The sequence below is a fragment of the Onthophagus taurus genome, chromosome 5 (assembly GCF_036711975.1).
Source record: "Onthophagus taurus isolate NC chromosome 5, IU_Otau_3.0, whole genome shotgun sequence".
Classification (NCBI taxonomy): domain Eukaryota; kingdom Metazoa; phylum Arthropoda; class Insecta; order Coleoptera; family Scarabaeidae; genus Onthophagus; species Onthophagus taurus.
In genome coordinates this window covers 675,636-685,928 of record NC_091970.1, presented here as the reverse complement: position 1 = coordinate 685,928, position 10,293 = coordinate 675,636, and the positions used below count along the sequence as shown (strand labels likewise).

Sequence of the window (10,293 nt, the reverse complement as noted above, 5' to 3'; positions counted from 1 at the left end):
GCATTTTAATCATTTCCGGTTTACAACTTCCGGTTAAAATTGTCATAAATCATAAAGTCGTTGATTTTAATTAATTTTAATTGAAAATTCATGAAAATCATTGAAAATCCTTTAAAATGATACCAAACACGACTATGTTATCATCAAAAATAAAAAGTTGCAAACCGGAAGTTGACCTAAAAACAACCATATCTCGTTTATTTTTGAAAATAACCCCATGATGTTTAAATTCATTTTAAAGCATTTTTAATTTCTTACAATCTAAACTGATTATTTTTTAAAAATTACTTCATTTTAATAATTTCCGGTTTACAACTTCCGGTTAAAATTGTCATAAATCATAAAGTCGTTGATTTTAATTAATTTTAATTGAAAATTCATGAAAATCATTGAAAATCCTTTAAAATGATACCAAACACGACTATGTTATCATCAAAAATAAAAAGTTGCAAACCGGAAGTTGACCTAAAAACAACCATATCTCGTTTATTTTTGAAAATAACCCCATGATGTTTAAATTCATTTTAAAGCATTTTTAATTTCTTACAATCTAAACTGATTATTTTTTAAAAATTACTTCATTTTAATAATTTCCGGTTTACAACTTCCGGTTAAAATTGTCATAAATCATAAAGTCGTTGATTTTAATTAATTTTAATTGAAAATTCATGAAAATCATTGAAAATCCTTTAAAATGATACCAAACACGACTATGTTATCATCAAAAATAAAAAGTTGCAAACCGGAAGTTGACCTAAAAACAACCATATCTCGTTTATTTTTGAAAATAACCCCATGATGTTTAAATTCATTTTAAAGCATTTTTAATTTCTTACAATCTAAACTGATTATTTTTTAAAAATTACTTCATTTTAATAATTTCCGGTTTACAACTTCCGGTTAAAATTGTCATAAATCATAAAGTCGTTGATTTTAATTAATTTTAATTGAAAATTCATGAAAATCATTGAAAATCCTTTAAAATGATACCAAACACGACTATGTTATCATCAAAAATAAAAAGTTGCAAACCGGAAGTTGACCTAAAAACAACCATATCTCGTTTATTTTTGAAAATAACCCCATGATGTTAATATTCATTTTAAAGCATTTTTAATTTCTTACAATCTAAACTGATTATTTTTTAAAAATTACTTCATTTTAATAATTTCCGGTTTACAACTTCCGGTTAAAATTGTCATAAATCATAAAGTCGTTGATTTTAATTAATTTTAATTGAAAATTCATGAAAATCATTGAAAATCCTTTAAAATGATACCAAACACGACTATGTTATCATCAAAAATAAAAACTTGCAAACCGGAAGTTGACCTAAAAACAACCATATCTCGTTTATTTTTGAAAATAACCATATGATGTTTATATTCATTTTAAAGCATTTTTAATTTCCCACATTCTAAATTGATTATTTTTTTAAAATTACTTAATTTTAATAATTTCCGATTTACAACTTCCGGTTAAAATTGTCATAAATCATAAAGTCGTTGATTTTAATTAATTTTAATTGAAAATTCATGAAAATCATTGAAAATCCTTTAAAATGATACCAAACACGACTATGTTATCATCAAAAATAAAAAGTTGCAAACCGGAAGTTGACCTAAAAACAACCATATCTCGTTTATTTTTGAAAATAACCCCATGATGTTTAAATTCATTTTAAAGCATTTTTAATTTCTTACAATCTAAACTGATTATTTTTTAAAAATTACTTCATTTTAATAATTTCCGGTTTACAACTTCCGGTTAAAATTGTCATAAATCATAAAGTCGTTGATTTTAATTAATTTTAATTGAAAATTCATGAAAATCATTGAAAATCCTTTAAAATGATACCAAACACGACTATGTTATCATCAAAAATAAAAAGTTGCAAACCGGAAGTTGACCTAAAAACAACCATATCTCGTTTATTTTTGAAAATAACCCCATGATGTTTAAATTCATTTTAAAGCATTTTTAATTTCTTACAATCTAAACTGATTATTTTTTAAAAATTACTTCATTTTAATAATTTCCGGTTTACAACTTCCGGTTAAAATTGTCATAAATCATAAAGTCGTTGATTTTAATTAATTTTAATTGAAAATTCATGAAAATCATTGAAAATCCTTTAAAATGATACCAAACACGACTATGTTATCATCAAAAATAAAAAGTTGCAAACCGGAAGTTGACCTAAAAACAACCATATCTCGTTTATTTTTGAAAATAACCCCATGATGTTTAAATTCATTTTAAAGCATTTTTAATTTCTTACAATCTAAACTGATTATTTTTTAAAAATTACTTCATTTTAATAATTTCCGGTTTACAACTTCCGGTTAAAATTGTCATAAATCATAAAGTCGTTGATTTTAATTAATTTTAATTGAAAATTCATGAAAATCATTGAAAATCCTTTAAAATGATACCAAACACGACTATGTTATCATCAAAAATAAAAAGTTGCAAACCGGAAGTTGACCTAAAAACAACCATATCTCGTTTATTTTTGAAAATAACCCCATGATGTTTAAATTCATTTTAAAGCATTTTTAATTTCTTACAATCTAAACTGATTATTTTTTAAAAATTACTTCATTTTAATAATTTCCGGTTTACAACTTCCGGTTAAAATTGTCATAAATCATAAAGTCGTTGATTTTAATTAATTTTAATTGAAAATTCATGAAAATCATTGAAAATCCTTTAAAATGATACCAAACACGACTACGTTATCATCAAAAATAAAAAGTTGCAAACCGGAAGTTGACCTAAAAACAACCATATCTCGTTTATTTTTGAAAATAACCCCATGATGTTAATATTCATTTTAAAGCATTTTTAATTTCTTACAATCTAAACTGATTATTTTTTAAAAATTACTTCATTTTAATAATTTCCGGTTTACAACTTCCGGTTAAAATTGTCATAAATCATAAAGTCGTTGATTTTAATTAATTTTAATTGAAAATTCATGAAAATCATTGAAAATCCTTTAAAATGATACCAAACACGACTATGTTATCATCAAAAATAAAAACTTGCAAACCGGAAGTTGACCTAAAAACAACCATATCTCGTTTATTTTTGAAAATAACCCCATGATGTTAATATTCATTTTAAAGCATTTTTAATTTCTTACAATCTAAACTGATTATTTTTTAAAAATTACTTCATTTTAATAATTTCCGGTTTACAACTTCCGGTTAAAATTGTCATAAATCATAAAGTCGTTGATTTTAATTAATTTTAATTGAAAATTCATGAAAATCATTGAAAATCCTTTAAAATGATACCAAACACGACTATGTTATCATCAAAAATAAAAACTTGCAAACCGGAAGTTGACCTAAAAACAACCATATCTCGTTTATTTTTGAAAATAACCATATGATGTTTATATTCATTTTAAAGCATTTTTAATTTCCCACATTCTAAATTGATTATTTTTTTAAAATTACTTAATTTTAATAATTTCCGATTTACAACTTCCGGTTAAAATTGTCATAAATCATAAAGTCGTTGATTTTAATTAATTTTAATTGAAAATTCATGAAAATCATTGAAAATCCTTTAAAATGATACCAAACACGACTATGTTATCATCAAAAATAAAAAGTTGCAAACCGGAAGTTGACCTAAAAACAACCATATCTCGTTTATTTTTGAAAATAACCCCATGATGTTTAAATTCATTTTAAAGCATTTTTAATTTCTTACAATCTAAACTGATTATTTTTTAAAAATTACTTCATTTTAATAATTTCCGGTTTACAACTTCCGGTTAAAATTGTCATAAATCATAAAGTCGTTGATTTTAATTAATTTTAATTGAAAATTCATGAAAATCATTGAAAATCCTTTAAAATGATACCAAACACGACTATGTTATCATCAAAAATAAAAAGTTGCAAACCGGAAGTTGACCTAAAAACAACCATATCTCGTTTATTTTTGAAAATAACCCCATGATGTTTAAATTCATTTTAAAGCATTTTTAATTTCTTACAATCTAAACTGATTATTTTTTAAAAATTACTTCATTTTAATAATTTCCGGTTTACAACTTCCGGTTAAAATTGTCATAAATCATAAAGTCGTTGATTTTAATTAATTTTAATTGAAAATTCATGAAAATCATTGAAAATCCTTTAAAATGATACCAAACACGACTATGTTATCATCAAAAATAAAAAGTTGCAAACCGGAAGTTGACCTAAAAACAACCATATCTCGTTTATTTTTGAAAATAACCCCATGATGTTTAAATTCATTTTAAAGCATTTTTAATTTCTTACAATCTAAACTGATTATTTTTTAAAAATTACTTCATTTTAATAATTTCCGGTTTACAACTTCCGGTTAAAATTGTCATAAATCATAAAGTCGTTGATTTTAATTAATTTTAATTGAAAATTCATGAAAATCATTGAAAATCCTTTAAAATGATACCAAACACGACTATGTTATCATCAAAAATAAAAAGTTGCAAACCGGAAGTTGACCTAAAAACAACCATATCTCGTTTATTTTTGAAAATAACCCCATGATGTTTAAATTCATTTTAAAGCATTTTTAATTTCTTACAATCTAAACTGATTATTTTTTAAAAATTACTTCATTTTAATAATTTCCGGTTTACAACTTCCGGTTAAAATTGTCATAAATCATAAAGTCGTTGATTTTAATTAATTTTAATTGAAAATTCATGAAAATCATTGAAAATCCTTTAAAATGATACCAAACACGACTATGTTATCATCAAAAATAAAAAGTTGCAAACCGGAAGTTGACCTAAAAACAACCATATCTCGTTTATTTTTGAAAATAACCCCATGATGTTAATATTCATTTTAAAGCATTTTTAATTTCTTACAATCTAAACTGATTATTTTTTAAAAATTACTTCATTTTAATAATTTCCGGTTTACAACTTCCGGTTAAAATTGTCATAAATCATAAAGTCGTTGAATTTAATTAATTTTAATTGAAAATTCATGAAAATCATTGAAAATCCTTTAAAATGATACCAAACACGACTATGTTATCATCAAAAATAAAAAGTTGCAAACCGGAAGTTGACCTAAAAACAACCATATCTCGTTTATTTTTGAAAATAACCCCATGATGTTTAAATTCATTTTAAAGCATTTTTAATTTCTTACAATCTAAACTGATTATTTTTTAAAAATTACTTCATTTTAATAATTTCCGGTTTACAACTTCCGGTTAAAATTGTCATAAATCATAAAGTCGTTGATTTTAATTAATTTTAATTGAAAATTCATGAAAATCATTGAAAATCCTTTAAAATGATACCAAACACGACTATGTTATCATCAAAAATAAAAAGTTGCAAACCGGAAGTTGACCGAAAAACAACCATATCTCGTTTATTTTTGAAAATAACCCCATGATGTTTATATTCATTTTAATGCATTTTTAATTTTCCACATTCTATATTGATTATTTTTTCGGAAAATTTCTTAATCTCAATTATTTGGTTCTAGTTGATGAGAATGTTATTAGAAATTAGAGAAATACCAACTATGGGTAATACCAACTTAAATAAATAAACTTTATTTTTTTGATTTGTTTAAAAATAATGCAAGTAAATATTTTTGAAACCATTTTCGTGATTTGTTGACATGTTTACTTAATAATTAAACATTATCTGATACATAAAATCGGGAGCGACGACAGATGTTGTTCATTAAACGCAAGCACTGTCTGCAAAATCCACACCACTCGTATATCTATTTGTTGCGAGCAAATATTTAATTATTTTAATAACGTAACCCCCCATCCATATTAATTAATGAAATATGTGACGAAAAAGACAAAAAAAAAGAATGCGCTAACAAAATTATCCTTTTTTCTTTGCCAAATCATTTTTTACAATAAAACGAAACAAAATGAGATTTATTAAAGAATTTTTTAGTTATAATAACCAGGATTTTGTAACAAAACGATACGATTTCCCCCCTCCACTCGTTCTCAGAAAATCTTGGTTAAAAGAACAGCATACTGTTCAGTGGGAAATTAAAATTTCAAGTTAAAAAAAAATTGTGTTAACAAAAATTGTTCCTGAAACAATTCCAAACAAACTTTGTCAACAATTTTTTTTGATTTAATCAATAATTAAGGAGATAACCTCAAAATAATAATTTTTCCGTTTTTATACATAATTATACTTAGATGGTTAATTAATAGAGATGTAAAAATTTTTTATTAAGATAATTGATTCAAAATCGAAATTGAAACAAATTTTATTTAAAACATTTATTAATAAAAACAATAATTGTTGAGATAATTAATTTTGATAGCATACTATTCAGAGGGAAATTAAAATTTCAAATTAGCAAAAAATTGTATTAACAAACACTGTTCCTGAAGTAATTCTAAACAAATTTTGTTAACAAAATTTTTTGATTAAATCAACAATAAGGATATAACCTCAAAAATATTAATTTTTGTACCATACTGTTCAGTGGGAAATTAAAATTTTAAGTTAGAAAAAAATTGTGTTAACAAAAATTGTTCCTGAAACAATTCCAAACAAACTTTGTCAACAATCTTTTTTGATTAAATCAATAATTAAGGAGATAACCTCAAAATAATAATTTTTCCGTTTTTGTACATAATTATACTTAAATGCTTAATTAATAGAGATGTAAAAATTTTTTATTAAGATAATTGATTCAAAATCGAAATTGAAACAAATTTTATTTAAAACATTTTTTAATAAAAACAATAATTGTTGAGATAATTAATTTTGATAGCATACTATTCAGAGGGAAATTAAAATTTCAAGTTAGCAAAAAATTGTATTAACAAACACTGTTCCTGAAGTAATTCTAAACAAATTTTGTTAACAAAATTTTTTGATTAAATCATCAATAAGGATATAACCTCAAAAATATTAATTTTTGTACCATACTGTTCAGTGGGAAATTAAAATTTTAAGTTAGAAAAAAATTGTGTTAACAAAAATTGTTCCTGAAACAATTCCAAACAAACTTTGCCAACAATTTTTTTTGATTTAATCAATAATTAAGGAGATAACCTCAAAATAATAATTTTTCCGTTTTTGTACATAATTATACTTAGATGCTTAATTAATAGAGATGTAAACAAATTTTATTGAGATAATTGATTCAGAATCGAAATTGAAACAAATTTTATTTAAAACATTTTTTGATAGAAACAATAATTATTGAGATAATTAATTTTGATAGCATACTATTCAGAGGGAAATTAAAATTTCAAGTTAGCAAAAAATTGTATTAACAAACACTGTTCCTGAAGTAATTCTAAACAAATTTTGTTAACAACATTTTTTGATTAAATCAACAATAAGGATATAACCTCAAAAATATTAATTTTTGTACCATACTGTTCAGTGGGAAATTAAAATTTTAAGTTAGAAAAAAATTGTGTTAACAAAAATTGTTCCTGAAACAATTCCAAACAAACTTTGCCAACAATTTTTTTTGATTTAATCAATAATTAAGGAGATAACCTCAAAATAATAATTTTTCCGTTTTTATACATAATTATACTTAGATGCTTAATTAATAGAGATGTAAAATTTTTTTATTAAGATAATTGATTCAAAATCGAAATTGAAACAAATTTTATTTAAAACATTTTTTAATAAAAACAATAATTGTTGAGATAATTAATTTTGATAGCATACTATTCAGAGGGAAATTAAAATTTAAAGTTAGCGAAAAATTGTATTAACAAACACTGTTCCAGAAGAAATTCTAAACAAATTTTGTTAACAAAATTTTTTGATTAAATCAACAATAAGGATATAACCTCAAAAATATTAATTTTTGTACCATACTGTTCAGTGGGAAATTAAAATTTTAAGTTAGAAAAAAATTGTGTTAATAAAAATTGTTCCTGAAACAATTCCAAACAAACTTTGTCAACAATTTTTTTTGATTTAATCATTAATTAAGGAGATAACCTCAAAATAATAATTTTTCCGTTTTTGTACATAATTATACTTAAATGCTTAATTAATAGAGATGTAAAAATTTTTTATTAAGATAATTGATTCAAAATCGAAATTGAAACAAATTTTATTTAAAACATTTTTTAATAAAAACAATAATTGTTGAGATAATTAATTTTGATAGCATACTATTCAGAGGGAAATTAAAATTTCAAGTTAGCAAAAAATTGTATTACCAAACACTGTTCCTGAAGTAATTCTAAACAAATTTTGTTAACAAAATTTTTTGATTAAATCAACAATAAGGATATAACCTCAAAAATATTAATTTTTGTACCATACTGTTCAGTGGGAAATTAAAATTTTAAGTTAGAAAAAAATTGTGTTAACAAAAATTGTTCCTGAAACAATTCCAAACAAACTTTGTCAACAATCTTTTTTGATTAAATCAATAATTAAGGAGATAACCTCAAAATAATAATTTTTCCGTTTTTATACATAACTATACTTAGATGCTTAATTAATAGAGATGTAAAAAAAATTTATTAAGATAATTGATTCAAAATCGAAATTGAAACAAATTTTATTTAAAACATTTTTTAATAAAAACAATAATTGTTGAGATAATTAATTTTGATAGCATACTATTCAGAGGGAAATTAAAATTTCAAGTTAGCAAAAAATTGTATTAACAAACACTGTTCCTGAAGTAATTCTAAACAAATTTTGTTAGCAAAATTTTTTGATTAAATCAACAATAAGGATATAACCTCAAAAATATTAATTTTTGTACCATACTGTTCAGTGGGAAATTAAAATTTTAAGATAGAAAAAAATTGTTTTAACAAAAATTGTTCCTGAAACAATTCCAAACAAATTTTGCCAACAATTTTTTTTGATTTAATCAATAATTAAGGAGATAACCTCAAAATAATAATTTTTCCGTTTTTGTACATAATTATACTTAAATGCTTAATTAATAGAGATGTAAAAATTTTTTATTAAGATAATTGATTCAAAATCGAAATTGAAACAAATTTTATTTAAAACATTTTTTAATAAAAACAATAATTGTTGAGATAATTAATTTTGATAGCATACTATTCAGAGGGAAATTAAAATTTCAAGTTAGCAAAAAATTGTATTACCAAACACTGTTCCTGAAGTAATTCTAAACAAATTTTGTTAACAAAATTTTTTGATTAAATCAACAATAAGGATATAACCTCAAAAATATTAATTTTTGTACCATACTGTTCAGTGGGAAATTAAAATTTTAAGTTAGAAAAAAATTGTGTTAACAAAAATTGTTCCTGAAACAATTCCAAACAAACTTTGTCAACAATCTTTTTTGATTAAATCAATAATTAAGGAGATAACCTCAAAATAATAATTTTTCCGTTTTTATACATAACTATACTTAGATGCTTAATTAATAGAGATGTAAAAAAAATTTATTAAGATAATTGATTCAAAATCGAAATTGAAACAAATTTTATTTAAAACATTTTTTAATAAAAACAATAATTGTTGAGATAATTAATTTTGATAGCATACTATTCAGAGGGAAATTAAAATTTCAAGTTAGCAAAAAATTGTATTAACAAACACTGTTCCTGAAGTAATTCTAAACAAATTTTGTTAGCAAAATTTTTTGATTAAATCAACAATAAGGATATAACCTCAAAAATATTAATTTTTGTACCATACTGTTCAGTGGGAAATTAAAATTTTAAGATAGAAAAAAATTGTTTTAACAAAAATTGTTCCTGAAACAATTCCAAACAAATTTTGCCAACAATTTTTTTTGATTTAATCAATAATTAAGGAGATAACCTCAAAATAATAATTTTTCCGTTTTTGTACATAATTATACTTAAATGCTTAATTAATAGAGATGTAAAAATTTTTTATTAAGATAATTGATTCAAAATCGAAATTGAAACAAATTTTATTTAAAACATTTTTTAATAAAAACAATAATTGTTGAGATAATTAATTTTGATAGCATACTATTCAGAGGGAAATTAAAATTTCAATGTATTAACAAACACTGTTCCTGAAGTAATTCTAAACAAATTTTGTTAACAAAATTATTTGATTTGATCAATAATCTCAAAAAAATTTTTATATATATATTTTTATATATTCTTTTATTGAGAAAATCGTTTTAGAATTTAATTTAGAACAACTTTTGTATGAAATTTTCTTTTGTTACAAAAGTTCCGTGCCCTAATAATAACTTTAGGGTGGCGATAAAAAAACTTTCTCAACCTGTATTGTATCCACATCATCGTAAACCCCCGAAAATTTTCGTATAA

General features: G+C 22.6%; 1 long non-coding RNA gene across 1 annotated transcript in view; it reads right to left on the bottom strand.

Annotated features, from left to right (window-relative positions):
- LOC111418002 (uncharacterized) overlaps positions 1–10,293 on the bottom strand; it is a 115,317-nt gene that overhangs the window by 27,598 nt on the left and 77,426 nt on the right. The window lies entirely within an intron of this gene.